At 42.3% G+C, this 18,704-nt stretch overlaps 2 long non-coding RNA genes across 9 annotated transcripts in view; both read left to right on the top strand.

Moving 5' to 3' along the window:
* Window positions 1-18,704, top strand: part of LOC139045987 (uncharacterized) — a 366,411-nt gene that overhangs the window by 283,329 nt on the left and 64,378 nt on the right. The window lies entirely within an intron of this gene.
* Window positions 938-4,352, top strand: LOC139045990 (uncharacterized). Its single transcript, XR_011505569.1, has 3 exons — window positions 938-1,058; window positions 3,372-3,442; window positions 4,215-4,352. It is a non-coding gene; the product is annotated as an uncharacterized lncRNA (long non-coding RNA).

Raw genomic sequence — 18,704 nt, 5'->3', positions numbered from 1 at the left:
GATGGGAAAAACATTTAAAAATATAACCTGTGACAACCTGGAAATGTAAGAAATACTATAACATTGGACAGCAGGTAGTCATTAATAAGTGAAATAATTGTTTTTTCTTTAGATTATTCTTCCATGCAAGTGACAGTGTCCCCAAAGTGAGCTCATACTGTAACTTTCATATACTTTTCCTAAAATGTTAAGATGATTTTTTTCACTCAGAGGACAGTTAATACATTTGCAGTAAAATTTTAAATTCAAAAAAATGTAAGTTGATCAAACAGAGTTGCCTGAGTCTTGAAAGGGACTGTCTCAAAGAGCTCTGTGTCTGCGGTGAGGGTGGGTGGCAAGGCTTCTTTCTTCTTTCTGACCGAATTTGGAATGTCCCTCTCTTTGGCCAAGTGGCATTAATTAGACTGTTGCTCCTAGAGCACTAAGAACTGCCTGTCAGGGAAATTTCCCCAGTTTCTGCGTTCTCGGAGGCACCGTTTCAGTTTATGGCTGTGGGTTGGTGGTGAGGCAGGCTCTGACACAGCTGCCTTCGGAATCAGCCTCGAGACCTCCGTGTGATTTTCCTAAGCCCCGGGAGGGGATTTAGAGCACCTGGTGGGGAGATGCAACTTGCCACCCTCCACTCTGTCAGCCTCTCCTCCCACCCCCTTGCGCTTCTAAGCACCACCCAGCTGCAGTGTTTTTGCCCTGAAACCATTTGGAGCGGCTGGAATGGAGGCCACCCAGAGTTTCTCTGAGCAGCTGTGGCTGCAGGTCTCCGCTTGGCCAGAGCACGGAAGGTTCTCACTTATCTGCACTGAACACGGGTGGCCATGATCCCTTAGGATAATGCAATTTCTCACTGTCTGGGGGTGGAAGCGTATTGTTTGAATACGCTTTCCAGCTTGTTGTTTGAAGTAGTTTTGTAAGGCTTCCGGCTTTTGCTGACTCACAGACACACACACAGAAAAACTCCCTCCTTCTTCCCCTCCTCCACTTCTCCCCTTCTCTCACTAAAAGGCTTTTGAAATGACTAAGAAGATAACAAATCTCCTGGCCAGGGGCTAACAGCTTAAATAGTAAGTAGATGGAACTGCTTACACAGGTCCACAGAGCCTGGAAAACTTCATCTAGTCGTTTTAGTTCCTTGCTAACTCTTTTCCCTTTTCTGTTCCTGTCTTCCCTCTAAACATTCTGGGCTGAGCCACAAGCCTCAATGTGGCTCGCATATGATGGCAGAGGCCTGCTTCACCCTGGGGGACTTTTGCAGATGAGAACAAGTTGAAGGATGCCGTTTTTGTTTCCCTGGAAGAAAATTGCCATTTCTAATGAACATTTTGTGAAGAAGGCTTCTTCACTTAACTCTCTCCCTTGTGCTGAACTGTAATTAAAAGGAATGAAGAACTTGATTCCCGGTGCGTGCACCTGGGCTCTCTGTGGAGTCTGTCTTAGCAATATGCCGGGACCGTGGACTGGCAGCTGATGGATTTCGAAAGCAGAAAATCAAGCTTCTTCACAATAGAAGCTTATAGCTTTAGAAACCGCATGGAGAGAAGTACTATAATTTTGCAAGATTTGGCAGGCATCAATGACCCAGTAGCCACAGTGACAGAGGCTGAAAACGTAGAAAGTCAGCTTTCCTTCTTAATTACTTTTAAACTTTGTTAGCACATTTTCAAGGTCAAACAACAGTTTCAATACTTCATTGTAGTGATATTTTTTTCTTGTGATAAAATCATGTTCTTAGGTTGTTTTAGCATCAAATAACCTTTTTACAATTGGGGGAAAATTGAAAGAGTGTGTACACAGCATTCCTACCTGGTAGCATGTGTAAACTTTTTGTAATTAGCAACATGTACTGGAAAATTCCAAATATATTAGGTGGCCTATTTTGCGCCGGTCACTACTTGCCCAACTTCGAGAAGTCACTTAACTGATAACATACACCTTTCTCAATGATATTTTAGACTGATATCAAGATGCAAAAATAATCTCAGTCCTTTATTGTATGAAAATCCTGTCAAAGGGCCAGAGAACAAAATTTTCTCATGTTTTACAGCACAGCTCCCCAGAGCCCCTGGGTTAATTTGTTCTTAAAAACTTCCAAAAGGGATTCAGTTCCTTAGCTCCCCATCAGTGTCTGGACTGTCTTAAAGCAAGTTGCAGCCTGATGCAGACACTCTGTCAGTTTCTAGGCAATGGAAAGTTCTGGAAAGTAGGTCATTTTCCCCCGTGGTAGGTGTGGTAGTTTGAGATGGTGTGTGTGTGTGTGTGTGTGTGTGGTGTTTGTGTTGACATATACATATATTGCTCCTAGTACAAAAATCAGGAAGCTTTCCATTTCCCAAAGGCTTGTCTGCAGTGCTTGTGCCTGGAATGTAGACTATGGTAAATAGAGGCGGTCTCTGTCTGGAAATGCTGGTCATCTTTGCTTGAGTTAGATCTCTTGTTCCAGGCCTGAAGGGATAAAGACAGGGTATTTTCCAGCTTGCCTTGGAGCCCCTGAGCCTTTACAGGTTGACAGAGGTAGCTGCCTTCCTCTGTGTGTAGAATCTTGCCTCCAGCCCCCCACAGTGTGGGCAGAGGGAGGTGGGAGATAAATTATTCAGCCTCTGTTAAATGTCAGGCACTGTGTTGGGTGCTGGACATACATTTCACTGAATCTATACCACAACCTTGGAAAGGAAGTATTTTTTATAAATGAGGCAATGTAGAGCTTTGGAGCTCAGACGTTGGAGCCGGACTGGCAGGATTTGAAGCATAACTTTGCCACCTTCAACGTATGTGACTGCTCAGTGCCTCAGTTTCCCTATTTGTAAAGCAGGGATAATAACAGAACCAACCTCAACTGTTTGTTATTGGGATTAAATAAATTGAGAATTGTAAAGTGCTTAGAAGAGTACCTCCATACAGTACTACATAAAAGTGTTAAAGGGAATAGGAACAGAGGTTAATTAACTTGCCCAGTTTGTGTAAGGATGTAGCTGGAACAAGATTTGATCTTGGATCTGTTGGCTTGAAAAAGGTGATTTTTTTTTCACCTCAGTAGCCATCAGGCTTATTTCTTTTCTTCCTATTAGAGTTTGAATTGGTGTCCTGAGTCCGTTTTCTTTATTCCTCCCCATCTTGACCAACGGGGGTGGGTTTGTGGTCCCTCTGTCACTCTGGTTTTCCCTTTTGCTTGCTCTTGTAGAGACATCCTAGGGCCCATGACTCAGAGCTTAAACATTTGAGTCTGTCCGCGAAGGCAGGTAATAACAACGCTTTTCTCCAGAAGACTTTGGGGTTGAACTGGCCAGTTGCATGGTCAATCTTTTAGGCTGGAATTAATGATCCTTTGTTGTTTCTTATTGTTATTTTACATGTTGCTTCTTTTCCTCCCTCAAAAACAGAAGCATCTTGCAAGCAGATTCTGTGTCATATGCTTCGCATTGTACTCGCCCCAAGCAGTCAACTCTGCTGGGTATGTAAGTAGCAACTGATGGGTATTTGAATTGGGGAAGGAGAGCACCATATTTAATAGCTTTTTCCTGTCTCTAAGCATAAAATGCCATGGGACAGCATTTTTCCTTTTCATAGTGGCAAGATCAAGAGTTTATAGTCTGGGTTTTGGGAGCTTTCACATGTCCTTTGCTTCGTCTGGCAATTTCTGCTGGGATTTTTGGTTCGAAGCTTGTCTCCCTCTATCTTAGGTGTCCAAATATTGTGGAATTGGCTTAAACCTGTGTATCTCACGCCAACTTTCCTTCTTTACACTCTCTTAAGAAATGCTGCTAAAGATGGAGAAGATATTTACACAGTCGTTAGGTGTAACGATGAGGAACATAACATTTGGTCTCCAGTAAGGAAAATAGAGAAGAGATTTGATTACTTTTGCTTGAGTCCCACCTAACTCACCTACACATATCCAGTTTGTTTTGGACAGGAGTTTTCAATAATGTTAAAACTTATGTAAACTGCAGTGGGGTTTTTCACTAAGGATGCAGGGTCTTTAAGGCAAGACAACACTATTAATAGAATGTGGATGTGTGTGGTTTATTTTTGTTTTCAAAATGGAAATGTTTCTTTGGGGTTTTGGCATGCTCTTTGATATGTTGAAAGATGAGAAAACATCATTCGAGAAACTCAGCACTTATACCACATTAGGAAATTTACAGTGCCTCAGATTTCACATTTAATGTTTTAATTGCCTGGTTTGGTAATAGAAAAATTTCAAGCTTCTCTCTTTTATTTAGAGTTACCACCACTTTCACCCCCCTCTCCAGTGGTGGGCTGTTGCCAGCTTCTACTTCCTGCCCCAGCCCCAGCCCCAGCGTGGATGGAGCGTTTGCCCTGAGAAAGTTGTTCACCATATGTCATTTTAAATGAATGTCATGTTGACTTCTGACATACTGGTTTTTCGTTTTTTGTGATACCACACATACAGTTGTTTCCTACAGTGCTTGTAAATATCCTCAAAGTGCAACTAAAATTGAGTTTTATGTTTGAAACTTCTAAGTTGTCTTTGAATAGAGGGTGCTACTCAGAACATTATATAAAGTGCAGAAGAAATCAAAGAAAACTCTGCATCTTGGTCTGGGGGCAGTATTTAAGAGGCATGCCTCTACATTATAAAAGACAGACAGGCACATAGACACACACACAGATGGAGAGGAAGAGAGATGGAGGGAGAGACATGGAGATGGAAATGGGGAGAGAGAGACACACGTAGATGGAAATGGCGAGAAGAGTGGAGAAGAGAAGAAAGAGAGTTGGGTTGAATATCCTGTGGAGTTTAGGCCTTCTGGAAAAATCAAGACCCAAAATAAAGTTGACATTTACTTTTCTTATAAATACCTTTTTATGAGAAAACAATGATAAAAGGACTTCTAAAAGTTATTTCTTGTGGACAATAAAATGTGGAGGGAACAATCCTGTACATCATCTTTAGTGTCACACACACTCGCAAGATTTAGAAGGGAAATGTGCTTTTCTCTGGAGAATGGAGGCCGTCTCACCAGGCAGCTGAGAGTGGGGATTATGTTCACTTTCCATGGACAGCTCTCTTGAAATATTTCCAATTAAAATGTTTATTTCATTTTTCCATATCCAAATATAATTTTTAATTATATAGTAATCAATGCATGTTGTAGAAAATTTGAAAAATACATAAAAACCTCCAGAAGAAAATAAAAATAACCTATAATTATATAACCCAGAGAGAATCTGGATATATTTCCTTTTACTATTTATTTCTATGTACTTATGTCTATAGGCATTTTTATATAAGTGGGATCTCACTGTGTAAACATTTTGAGTTCTGACTTTCTTCCTGTAACAATAAAATAAACATGATATTTAATGGTCAGATTGTAATTCTTGATCACAGTTTATTTCACACTTTCCTTATGGATTTTCTGCTACAGCAGTTGGGTCGGTGGCGGTGATGGTGGTTTATCGGGTTAGGTTAGCGATGCAGGAAAGAGCATGGAGAACTGGATGCTCAGCAAAATGTCATTGATTGATCACTCTGCTGGTACTTCTCCCTTCTTGTCCCCATTTCTTCTATCTTATTGTTGGTTTTCTTCATCAGGATAAAGAATCACTTGGTATACTCATTTTGGAAACTATGTTCCCCACTTGCCCCCCTCTCTCTGACGCATTATCCTGTGCCCTTGTCATGCTGTGTCACATTCAGCTACCACAGAAGCTTGAAGTCTTCTGAAACTGAGTCGCTAGCTAGTTTTCTCCTATCAGCTCTCACTGGATATTTTTGTTTGCTTGGTAGCCTAATTAGTGTTATTTTCTAACTCTTAACATCTTAACTCTTCCTACCTCTCACCTTCTCTCCTAAATCCCCACATTTTATGACCCAGACCAGGCTCTTCTGATTATGTGAGATCCTCCCCACATTTTAGAAAGGGGACCTGGCATATTTGTTTGAAGAATTTAGAGATAAAGCGCTGAATAGTGAAATATGGGCCCTTAGTGCACCAGGAGATCAGGAGGAGAGAGAGAGAGATGTGAGCTGGTTACTCAAGAAAGGCTTTACAGATGGGGGTGAGATTTATTATGGATGTTAAAGGATGAGGTAGGATTTATATGGGGCACTGGGAACAAGAGGGTATTAACGATTGGAACAACAATAAGCAAAGGCCCCAAAACTAGTAGTAGTCATGGTAGTATTTGGTGGAAATGAACATGATAGATAAGCGGAAAGCTGAAGGTAATAAGAATGGCTAGGCCCAAAATGGGCAAGAAGGGGACGTAATTATCTCCCAGGAAGAAGTCAGTCTATGCTATCTGTATGTGGAAGCCCACCATGAATTTCTGTAGCCCTTGCTAGACCTGTTATCTGCTTTTCTTCTTCAGATTCCTGACTGGTGCTGCTTCTGCAGTAATTATGTCACCTCTTTTTTCTCTCTTATCTATCCTCCTCCTGGAAATGCCATTATATACAGACTTATTAAAATTTTCATGAAAAGTTTCCCAAATACTATCTCATTTGATGCTTAAAATAATCTTGGGCAGGTGTTGTTACACCAATTTAAAAGTAGGATCTGAGGTTCACTGGGGTTAAATAACTCTTCTGAAGCCCTGAGACTAACAAGCAGGAGAACCGGACTGGGAGGCTGGGGCCCAGATGTGGTCGGTGCTCTTTGTGGTCAGTCATGCCATGCCTGCCATTTAGGCCCGCTCTATTCATTCGTGTGTTCATTCACTCATTTGTTAAGTTTTGGTAAATCTCGATTGACCACCTCCTCTGTGCTGGGCCCCAAGTTAAGACAAAGGTGAGCAAGGCACACTTCTTGTTCCCCCTTCCCATTGGATGGGGTCATAGACGCGAAGCTGGCAGTTCATGTCTTAGATGGCGATGGTGTGACAGGGAACCCATGAGTGCTGTGGCTGCGCCTGGAAGGACTTTCAGACTGAAATTGTGCCAGGGACTAAGACTTCCTGGAGGAAGTGATGCCTGAAAGGAGGTATTGGGGAAGGGTTAAATGTTCTTGGCAGGGATCAGTAACATGAAGGGCCAAAGGTGAGAGTGGGTAATGGTGAATTTGGGAAATTAAAAATTGTTGAATTTGCCTGGGATGTGGAATGCAAATTGGAGAATGGCAGAAGATGAAACTAAAGAGGTAGGTAGAGGCCAAATCCTCTGTGATTTTGGAAACCACGATTTGAGATTTGGACTTCTCAGAGCACAATGAAGAACCATTTGAAAGGTTTGGAGCCTGAGTGACATGATCAACGTTGAAGTACAGAAAGATTTCTCTCATGCAGTGGGAAGAGTGATCTGCTAAAACAGAGATATTAGCAGAGGTGACATAAGGGAATTCACTCTTCTTCATTCTCTGGAGTAGTGATCTGAAGGAATTTAAAGGCCTTTTCTAGAGCCAAGCTAAACAAGATGGAGAGTGGAGAAGTGGAGTTTGTTGTCTTACGTGATTTAGATCTGAATACACAAGAACTTGTTCCAGTTCTTTTTAACATCTGTGAATCTCAAGTTAAGAAAATGGTTTAAAAAGCCATAATGTCAACGTACACCTGGCATCGAGTACCTTTTTCCAGCTAGATAACCAAGGCCAACTTTGATTTCATTAAAATTGTATATGTTTTTTTTTTTTTTTTGGTCTCCAACTCATGGGTCTCAAAAAGCGAGCTTTAAACAAAATATTTCCCTACAAGTTTAGAATAATGTTAGAGTATCTCTCTACAGGAAATAGAATAAAAGTCCAGAAAACACAAAATGCAGCTCAGGAGCTTTTCATTCTGAACTAGGTTCACAAATCAGAGTACATTTCAAGGCGAAGCGAAGGAGCTTGGTGGAAATGGAGGTGCTTCTGTCAGGCAGCGGGGGTCAAGTCAGTCAATATAGTGAAATTTTTTGACTAAGAGCTGCTTTTCTTTTATGTAAAGAAAACACTTGTACTCCTTTCTACATTTTTCTCATAAGCAACTCCCTTTAGAGAATACCTCTTTAATTTGTCCCTCCTTTTCTCCCCAAAAAAGAGAGAGGATAGATTATCCCAAGGAGCTGGTGGGAAGGAATTAAGAGCAGAGGGTGGGGGAAGGAGCCCATGAGGACCTAGGTCCTTATGGTCACTGGAGAGCGTCCCTCAGGTGGCCTGTTGTTTCTATTACCTTGGTAGAAAGAGTATGTGACTCCCCGTCTGCCTTGCAGTCTCGTTGCCATGGAAACTTCCATTCCACACACCTGATTCACACATCACGCTTGGCTGAGTCCAGACAGAGGTCACAGACTGGCATTTGCCCTTTGTTTCCCCTTGTTGTGTTTTCCAGGCACTTAAAAAGGGATCCAGAGGGATGAGAAGAGTGGGCAGTGCCGTGTGTGTGGGAAAGCTCTGTTGTCAGGCGTAGAAGTTTGGGAGGTTCAGAAAATAATACCTGTAAAGGGAAGAGCAGAGCAAATGGAAAAGTCTGTATGTAGTTTGAAGCTTCTTGTGGAAGGAAAGGCTTTGATCTTATGATACGTCTGAAAGTGATTGTTTTGGATTTCTGGGTGAGATAGGAAACGAGTAGGAGAGATTCAGGAAGTGTTGCCCCGTAGTGGATTTTCTGTCCTGTTTTCACCAAATTGCCCGATAATCTGACTTCCATGGTGTACACGTTAGGACTGTAATCTGGATTTAGGCAAACCACCAATTACAGCTGGGTATTCGGAATCAATTAGTCTGATGATACTTCCTGCACCGTGGCTTGACTTTTATATAAAGTATAATATTTTGGAAAGCACAAATAATTCTGATGAAATTATCATCCATTAAGGGTCAGTACACTTGCTGGATTGTATTTCTGTATTCCTTCTGATTTTTTTTCCCCCTCTCCTGTAACTCCTTTAATATATAACTTAGAGAAAAGGACCCAGTAGGAGAGCAGATTATTAACCTTATCCTCCAAGCGGAATTTCTCTCGCATAGGTTGAGTCATTTTCTTTTGATTCTTGTTTATGAGGCTGAGTATTAGAGATTAAAAAAAAAAAGACTTTGAAATTGACAAAGGAATCAGCCGTCCTAAAACTTCGGGTTTCCAGCTTTGTGTGTGATGTAGTTAGGTGTTACTCATGTTCGTCCCTGGAGTTGGCCAGCCGGTACCTGCTCGGCCTCACCCTCGCTAACTCTCCTGCTTCCTCTAATTCGTTAGTGTTCCTCCTGTTTAGATGGCCTCAGTTTACACGGTGTACCCTCATTGTCAACAGTCGGGAGCTCTGGTTTGGAGTCTATCAGACCTGAGTGAAAAAAATCTCATCTCCCTTGTATTCTTGGACAGATGATTTTGTTAACCTTAGTTTCCGTGTATGTGAAATGGTGTTAATCATCTAAGGTTGCTGTCCAAAATATTGGAATTTTTTTTTGGTGAGGAAGATTGGCCCTGAGCTAAGACCTGTTACCAATCTTTCTCTTTTTTGCCTGCGGGAGACTGTCGCTGAGCGAACATCTGTGCCGTGTCTTCCTCTACCTTCCACGTGGGACGCCACCACAGCGTGGCCTGACAAGCGGTGCTGGGTTCGTGCCTGGGATCCGAACCTGTGAACACTGGGCTGCCAAAGTGGAGCACATAAACTTAACCACTACACCACCAGGCTGACCCCAAGAATATTGTAATTTTTAAAGTGCTTTACACAGTGCCTGCTCCATGACATGTATTGTTATTAGCTTGCTAGATCATTGAAGAAATAATTTATAGCATCTGAAAGAACATTCTCACCATTAGTATTGCTAACTTTTTGTCTTTGTTACTGACTTTGGCACAAGTGAAGATAGTTGCAGGCTAAGAATATGAATGGCAGGTGGAAAGAAATAATTCTTACCAAAAATAGAGTGCGGACACACACACTCTTCCTCTCATTTCTGTGTGCACGCTCGGGCTGATTTTTGAATCTCATTGCTGGGTCAAGCAGCAAAATGAAAAGGTGGTACACTTATTGGAAGACAAAATGCTGTCCTAGAAATCATCTCGTTTAGAGAGCAGTGATGGTCTGTCAACATTTCAAGGCAGTTGTGGGGGGATATGTGTAAATTCCCGTTTGGATGATCCGAGGGCTGGTCTAATCTTCCTGCCCCCTCTGGCTTCTCACCCCCTTACCCTTCCTCTCTGGCCACATTTTCTTTCTTTTTTTCTGTTGTGGTAAAATACACGTAACACAAAATATATCATCTTAACCTTTTTTTTTTTTAAGGAAGATTAGCCCTGAGCTAACATCTGCTACCAATCCTCCTCTTTTTGCTGAGGAAGACTGGCCCTGAGCTAACATCTGTGCCCATCTTCCTCTACTTTATATGTGGGAGCCTACCACAGCATGGCTTGCCAAGCGGTGCCATGTCTACACCCAGGATCCAAACCGGGGAACCCCGAGCTGCCAAAGTGGAACATGCTCACTTACCTGCTGAGCCACCAGGCCGGCCCCTGACCATTTTTTAAGTGCACAGTTCAGGGACATTAAGTACATTCACAATGTTGTGCAACCATCACCACCATCTGTCTCCAGAACTTCTTCCTCTTCCCAGACTGAAACCCTCTGCTTATAAGACAATAACTCCCTATTCCCTTTTCCCCCTGGTTTTTGTACCCACCCTTTTACTTTCTGTCTCTATGAATTTGACTGCCCTAGAGACTTCATGTTAGTGGAGTCATGCACTATTTGCCCTTTTGTGACTAGCTTATTTCATTTAGCAGAATGTCTTCAGGGTTCATTTATGTTGTAACCTACGTTTGAATTTCATTCCTTTTTAAGGCTAAATAATATTCCATTGATGTATATACCTCATTTTGTTTATCCATTCATCCATCGATGGGCATTTGGGTTGTTTCCCCCATTTGGCTGTTGTGAATAATGCTGCTGTAAACTTTAGGCTACAAATATCTGTTGGGGCACTTTTTCTTCTTTTCTTATGTTAAAAGATCCTGGGTCAGCATCTCCATTGTGGATTTTTCAGTAGCAGTAAAACTGATTATGCCGTGCATTTTTTTCTTTTTTGTTTTTATTGGAGTAAAAACCACAACATAAAATTTACCATCTTAACCATTTTTACGTGTATGGTTTAGTAATGTTAAGTATTTACATTGTTGTGCAATAGATCTTCAAATGTTTTCATCTTGCAAAACTGAAATGCTTTACCCATTGAACGACTCCCCGTTCTCCTCTCCCCCAGCCCCTGGCAATCACCATTCTCCTTTCTGTTTTGATGGGTTTGATTGCTTTAGTCACCTCATATAAGTGGACTTATATGGTATTTGCCCTTTTGTGAATGGCGTATTTCACTTGGCATAATGTCCTCTAGATTCATCCATTCTGTAACATTATGGCAGATTTTTCTTTTTTAAGGCTGAATAATTTTCCATTGTAGGTGTGTACCACATTTTGTTTATTCATTCATCTCCTGATGGACATTTGTGTTGCTTCCACCTCTTGGCTGTTGTAAATAATGCTACAGTGAACATGGGTGTGCAAATGTCTCTTTGAGATCCTGCTTTCAGTTCTTTGGGATATATGCCCAGCAGTGGAATTGCTGAATCATATGGTAGTCCTCTTCTTCTTTTTTTTTTTTAAAAAAGATTTTATTTTTCCTTTTTCTCCACAAAGCCCCCCCGGTACATAGTTGTGTATTTTTAGTTGCAGGTCCTTCTAGTTGTGGCATGTGGGACGCCGCCTCAGCATGGCTTGATGAGTGGTGCCATGTCCGTGCCCAGGATTCCAACTGGCGAGATCCTGGGCTGCCGAAGGAGAGCACGTGAACTTAACCACTCGGACACAGGGCCAGCCCCGGGTAGTCCTATTTTTAATTTTTAGAGGAACCTCCATACTGTTTTCCATAGCAGCTGCACCATTTACATTCCCACCAACAGCGCACGAGGGTTCCAATTTCTCCACTTCCTCGCCAACACTCGTTATTGTATTTCTTTATTTTTTAAAGATTGGCCCCTGAGCCAACATCTGTTGCCAATCTTTTTTTTTTTTTGCTTTTTCTTCTTCTCTCCAAAGCCCCCCAGTACATAGTTGTATCTTCTAGTTGTAGTCCTTCTGGTTGTGTTATGTGGGACGCCACCTCAGCGTGGTCTGATGAGTGGTGCCATGTCTGCGCCCAGGATCTGATATGGCGAAACCCTGGGCCGCCAAAGTGGAGTGCGCGAACTTAACCACTCGGCCACAGGGCCGGCCCCTGGTATTTTTATCTTTTTTATAGTGGCCATCCTGATGCGTGTGATATGATGTCTCATAGTGGTTTTGATTTGCAATGAATTTTCTCAAAACAGTCTCAAATAATATGTTAAATGCAAACAGTTAGACTGAGAGAATAATTACCTTTAGGATGAGGAAAGGTTTGGAAAACTGTGAGGTTCCCAGATTATTTTTTTCTCCTTCTGACAGTTCCTTGCAGCATGTGTGCTTGGTCTTCTGCTCTAGGTCCTCACCGGAGGACTGAAGGTTGAGTTGGCCTCAGTGGTGTGGCCTGGCCAACAGTCTGCTGCCCTCTCATCCTTTTGGAGTCCTGGGTGATTTAGTAAGCATTTTCTCAACAGCAGATGACTCAAAATGAAATGTAGCTCCAGATACAAAAGTTATTTCGGAAAACAACGATGCCTCACTCCTTTTTAACCATTTCTGTTGACTGTTTATATGTTGATTTAAAAATATTAATGCTGATCTGAAGTCAACCTTCTTTCATTTATTCATTCAACAGTAGTAGTGGACAGAGAACCATGCTGTCTAATAAAAATATAATGCAAGCCACGTATGTGACTTTAAATTTTCTAGTAGCCACGTGGGAAACAAAAGTGAAGAAAGAAAGGTGAAATTAATTTTAACAATACATTTTATTGAACCTGGTATATCCAAAATATTGTTTTTCAATATGTAATGAATATAAAAAATTGATGAGATAGTCTACTTTATTTTTCATACTAAGTCTTTGTAATCGGCTGTGCATTTTGTACTTACAGCCCTTCTTAATTTGGGTTGGCCCTATTTCAGGTGCTCAAGAGCCATACGTGTCTCGTGGCCACCTTATTAGGCAGTGCAGACCTAGCATATTTAGCCAAGGACTTGAAATCCGGAAAGGGCCAGCCCTCTGCTCTGCCTAGTGGGCAAGATACATCAATAAAGTGCTAATGACGGTGTTGAGTGCTCTGGGATGGAGGTGTGCATGGAGGGTTATAGAAGTCCAGAAGACGGGCTCCCTGGAGCCGACCTGGATTGTTCTGCCCCTACTGGACCTCATTCCTTTGAACTAGTCTTCTGTGGGGAGGGCACTGAGCTGGAGTTTGGCATGGGCCCCAGTCCATCAGACATTAACTTTTTGCCTCATGTGTCAAGAGAGCCGCTGGCAAGTTTGCATTTAATGACAGGCTCTGCTCTGGCCCTGGGTCTGTGAGCTTGGATTTCAGCACCACAGCCTCACTGCTCTGTGGCCTGCCTTTCACTCCCACAGGCAGAATTGCTCTCCTATCCTCTTGGGGATTCCCCCCAGCCGGGTGTACCCTGCTCCCCACTTGGGATACAGCATCTAGGCGAAGATTGAAAGTCTGGTGCTGAGAGAAGGAAAGGAAGAAAACATTTTGATTTTTTTCTTTTTCCAGGCACCCTTCCATTTGCCTCTGGGAAGCAACACCAAGAGTTCTGGTTGTTAGCAGAAAGGTCACTGTCATCGGATGGGCTTCCCTGGGTACTCCCTGGGTCCACCCTGCCCCCACCCTGACCGCCCTCCGTGCCCAGCTTCTCAGGGAGATGGAGGTACCTAGTGAGGCTGGCAGGGCTCCCGCAGTGAGGCAAGCCTGTGCATCTCCCCAGGCTTCCTGCGTGGGGAAGGGTGGTGGAGATGTGTTTACAGATAGCCAGCCAGGAAGCACAGGGGAAGAGGAGGAGCTGTTTCCACTTCTCCTCCCACCTCCTTTTGGCTTTCTCTTCTGGCATTGCCTAAGGCCAAAAAAGGGATGGGAGTTTGGCAAAGTGAAAGTATCTCATTGTATTTCCCTCCCCCTCAGTCTCATCTCCCTCCTAAGGAAGCCAGGCTGGATTTTTTTTCATATACAGGTCACTTAACACTCAGGGATCCAGAATTCTTTTCCTTCTGCTGATGTGGAAGAGGCTTGGAAATACGTTTCTTTCCAGGAGATGAGTGATACGGCAGAAAGACAGGGTCAGCTGAGGCCAAGGGACTTGAGCCAGAGTCTTACCAAACTCTTACAGGCAGCATTGTGACTGCCGGGCATGCTGTGCTGATGGACAAGGGGAGGCCTTTGGGCTCCACACTGTCTGGATTCCTTCATAGATAGGTGGAGTCAAGGAGGATGGAGAGGCTAGCTTGAGTCCAGCTCTTCTGAAGACTCTACGGATAACTGTTGACCTGTTAAAAGATGGAATTATTAATATTGCCAGCCTAGTTTAAGGCTTTGCTTCCAATATCACCTAATCTCGTTTAATCATATTTTAAACTTTACACTATTAATGTAGATTTCTTTGGGAATTCTATACACCTCCCACTCTTAGGAATCAGGTGCACAGTGTAAAGATCGCAAGAATCTAAATAATTACCTAAATTAAAGAAGAGGCCAAAGTGAAACTATTTGTTCTTCCAGGAAAATAAAAGAGATAAAATGAGAACAACTGATCTTCTCATTAGTCCATACTCACAGATCTCTTAAAGCTCAAAGTTGGCTTTTTTTTTTTAAAAGGTTTTTTTTTCTTTTTTTTTAAGATTGGCACCTGGGCTAACAACTGTTGCCAATCTTTTTTTTTTTTCTGCTTTATCTCCCCAAACCCCACCTGTACACAGTTGTATATCTTAGTTGCAGGTCCTTCTAGTTGTGGGGTGTGGGACACCGCCTCAACGTGGCCTGACGGGCGGTGCCATGTCCGCCCCCAGGATCCGAACTCTGGGCCGCCACAGCGGAGCAAGCGAACTTAACCACTCAGCCATGGAGCCGGCCCCTGGCTTTCTAATGTACAGTAGCACATAGGATTTTTATTGCCAAGAGATGTTAAATTAAGGGGTTAACTCTAGGAAATGAAAACTGATTAAGAAAATGGAAAAGGCCACGCTCTATGAATGTCGCACGCAAGTGTGCATTTTGTACTGGAGTCATGAAAGAGGATCACTATTCCTGCTGTGGCCTAGGATCAGAGGCATTTTAGTAATGAAAATATTTTGCACTTTTCTTAGTTTTACTAGACAGGCTGAGTGTTAGTTCGAGTCCCTTCCACAGGTCAGTAGACCAGACTGGACGCTGGCTGTGGTTACATCCCAGGCTGCGATCAGGCACCGTGAGTGACGGCCAGTGCAGCAAGATTATTGGCTCTGGGTTTGAATCCTGGCTCCACTGCTAATTAGCTCTGTGTGGCTTACTCAACCTCTCTTAACCCCATTTGTTTTCAGTAAAATTGGAATTATAAATACATACTTATGGAGCTTATCCATGTAAAGTACTTAGTCCATAGTGCCTGACAAATATCAAATTATGAAGACAAATTAATTGTTATTAATACTTCAGCAGAAAATGCTGTGTTTAATTGGTAATAAACAGCTGTCCTTGTTTATTTCTGTTGGTAGCAAAGCAGTACATTGTTTGGTTAACACTCGCTTGGCCTCTTTGAAAAATTCGTGAATTATGTATAGTTTTTCTTTGCAGCCTTACCGTGTGTGTGTGTGTGTTTGGAAGGCCAATAATTACCCCTTGCAGATGGAGCTGCCCAAACACGGTCTTTCCCATGGCGACTGAAAAAACAAAAGCCCCCCCTCCAAAAGTTAGAGCTTACATAATTGCCATCACTGGACTAGGAGGAGTGTGGAGATCATGAAGATTTTTGTGGCTTTTGGTTTTCTTTTGGTTGAAGGTGTTGGGGGAAGACACAGAGGTCCCACTGAGTAACTGAGCAGGATGCTGTTGCTTGCTTTGAGTGAGTAAATTGGTCAAAGTACAAGTGAGAGGGGAAGTTGAGGTTTAATGAAGAAGGGTCATTATTAATGTTTTCATGGTTTTAGCAGTTTAAAGTTGGGAGTTTAGGTAAGGTTATTGGTTGTGGGGAAAACAGCCCACAGACGTTCAGACGTGGTTGAAGTTCAGTCTCTCAGTCCTCTTTTTTTGTTTTTTGTTTTTTTTTAGTGAAGGAAGATTGGGCCTGAGCTACCATCTGTCGCCAGTCTCCCTCTTTTTGCTTGAGGAAGGTTGTTCCTGAACTAACATCTGTGCCAGTCCTCCATTTTAAATGTGGCACCCCACCACAGCATGACTTGATGAGTGGTGTGTAGGTCCGAACCCTCAAACCCTGGGCTGCCAAAGCAGAGTGCACGAACTCAACCACTAGGGCCACCATATGCCACTGGCCAATCCCTCTTAGTCTTCCTTTTAATCTGAAAATAGGGAGCCAAGGCTTCTGAACAACACAGCAGAGGGATTGCGTCATAACTTTAAGGGTGAATGCTAATTATTGCATGTGCACAATGGCACAAGATTCAAAAAGTTATATCCTTCTTTTCAAATCCCGATTATCTACAGATTGCTTTTCTTGGGAGGAGAAAGAATGTTACTATTTTAGATTAGTAACCCTTATTTCAAAAGGATTTACATTAATTTCCCCAAAGCCTAGGTGGAACCAAAAATATTAGCTTTCAGTGAACAAGCGGTGTCTTTTCCTGACATCCACTAATCGCACTTGCATACATTCTCTTTGTATCCCTTGTATAAAGATTAACATACAAGGCTTCATTTATCTGATTGAAAGACAGCGTTCCCTTTTCCTGTGGAGATTTGACCCTGTTGATTCTAGAACAAAGATAGATAAAATTATTAGCCTCCCCCCCCACCTCCGATGTAAAGTTAAGTCCACATTTTGTTTTATTTCTAAAAATTGATTATTTTTCCCTCCAAACACCTAAGAGATAATATAAAGCCAATTCTACATTATCAGTAATAATTTGGGGGTAGGAAGAGCCCAGAGTTGAAATTGGTAAATGCTCCTAAAACCCAACCTTCAAAAACAACTTCTGCTCAGCTCTTTAAACGTAAGCAAAGGATAGAAGAATGAGAGAGAATGTATTACCTTCAGAGAGTGCCCATGGTATGGGATGCTTGGAGTCAGGAACTCTGGATTAGAAACCATCCTCTTCCAGTTACCTCGTGAGCACTGGGAAATTTTTGCAACTTCTCTGAGTTCTCCTGTCATCATTTGTCAAATGGAGATATGTCCAATACTTGTTTTTTTGTGGTGGTTCTATTAGATGAGATATGATATATGCGACAGTTCATATTCTGTTAGACACTCTCCATGTCTCTCTTTGTCTCACCTGGTAGAGGGTAGAGGGAGGGGCACACAACCAGAAGTCTGAGTCAATATTTTATATCATTCACCCAAAATTATCAGGAGTAGACTGTAGACCAACAATCTGCATTGTCTCACCTCCATAAGCTATCATCGCCCTAGGCCTAAGAGCTGTTGTTGGTAAGGCAAAAATCAATAAAAGCAAGATCCGTATTCATATCCTTCTTGTTCACCCCTCCCATCCATGATGGCCAGCTGTGGGTATGTACCTAGTTCTGACCTGGGAGGCTAAAGAAGTGAATTTTCTTTATCCTTTCTGGGAATCCTGTATCACCAGTTTCAATCTTCATAAGTTGTGAGAGCTGGGAATTTCTTTCTTTCCAATACTGGCCATTTTTACATTGAGAGCCTGGGGAACAAAATTTAAAGCGTTGGAGGGGAAAATGGATCAGTGGCAGTTTCCTTTCGCCTGGGAGCTCATGGCTTTTGCAATATCTCTGCTCCAAGTTTCTGTTCTCCCTCATTCTACCTGGAACTTAGGTAAAGAAAATCCATCTCTACCTTTCATCATCCTTGCCTTTTTCTAGTCTAGCAGGAGTAACTTTTCTTACAGAGTTGCCTAACTTTTTTTTTTTTTAACGTTCTCTTTGTTGATGAGCGGGATGAACATCTCTTGCTTTCTCAACTGGTTTTGGTCCAAACCAGTATTGGAGAGTCGCCTTTTCAGTGTGTGCATTGATGCCTCTCCCTTCAGGCTCTACACTCCATTGCAACAGCCAGTGTCCTCAGCTCTCCTAGAGCTTGTCCCTGGTTTAGCCCTAAGCAATACTCTGTGGTACCGAGACCTTTGATGAATTCTGAACACGAGTTATTAACACCCAACCCTGAGAAAGCAGTGAATTAGGGATCTGATTAAAAATGATAGACATGGTGTAAAAATACACTCTAGTGACATAATAAAAAGAAATAGTTAGGAGTCAAGATTGAAGATCTAGCCTTGGTTTTGCCCCTAACTAGAATTGTAAAGGTGGCAGAGTAGCTTAATTTTTATGGACCTCATATCCAAATATAAAATTATTTCATATTTCAATTTATGAAGTAAGATTCTAGGCTGAATTATCAAGACTCTTCTCAGCATTATGATTCTGTTTTTTTTTTTTTAAGATTTTATGTTTTCCTTTTTCTCCCCAAAGCCCCCCAGAACATAGTTGTATATTCTTCACTGTGGGTCCTTCTAGTTGTGGCGTGTGGGACACTGCCTCAGCGTGGTTTGATGAGCAGTGCCATGTCCGCGCCCAGGATTCGAACCAACGAAACACTGGGCTGCCTGCAGCGGAGCGCGCAAACTTCACCACTCGGCCACAGGGCCAGCCCCATGATTCTGTTTTTTTAAGTGCAGTACTTCTGATTATAGTTTAGTTGTTTTATGAAGGATTACAATGTTTGTGTTTTATGTTGCTTATAGAAT

This window comes from Equus asinus, chromosome 8, assembly GCF_041296235.1.
Source record: "Equus asinus isolate D_3611 breed Donkey chromosome 8, EquAss-T2T_v2, whole genome shotgun sequence".
In the NCBI taxonomy this organism is placed as follows: Eukaryota; Metazoa; Chordata; class Mammalia; order Perissodactyla; family Equidae; genus Equus; species Equus asinus.
This window is presented reverse-complemented; position numbering and strand designations above follow the sequence as displayed.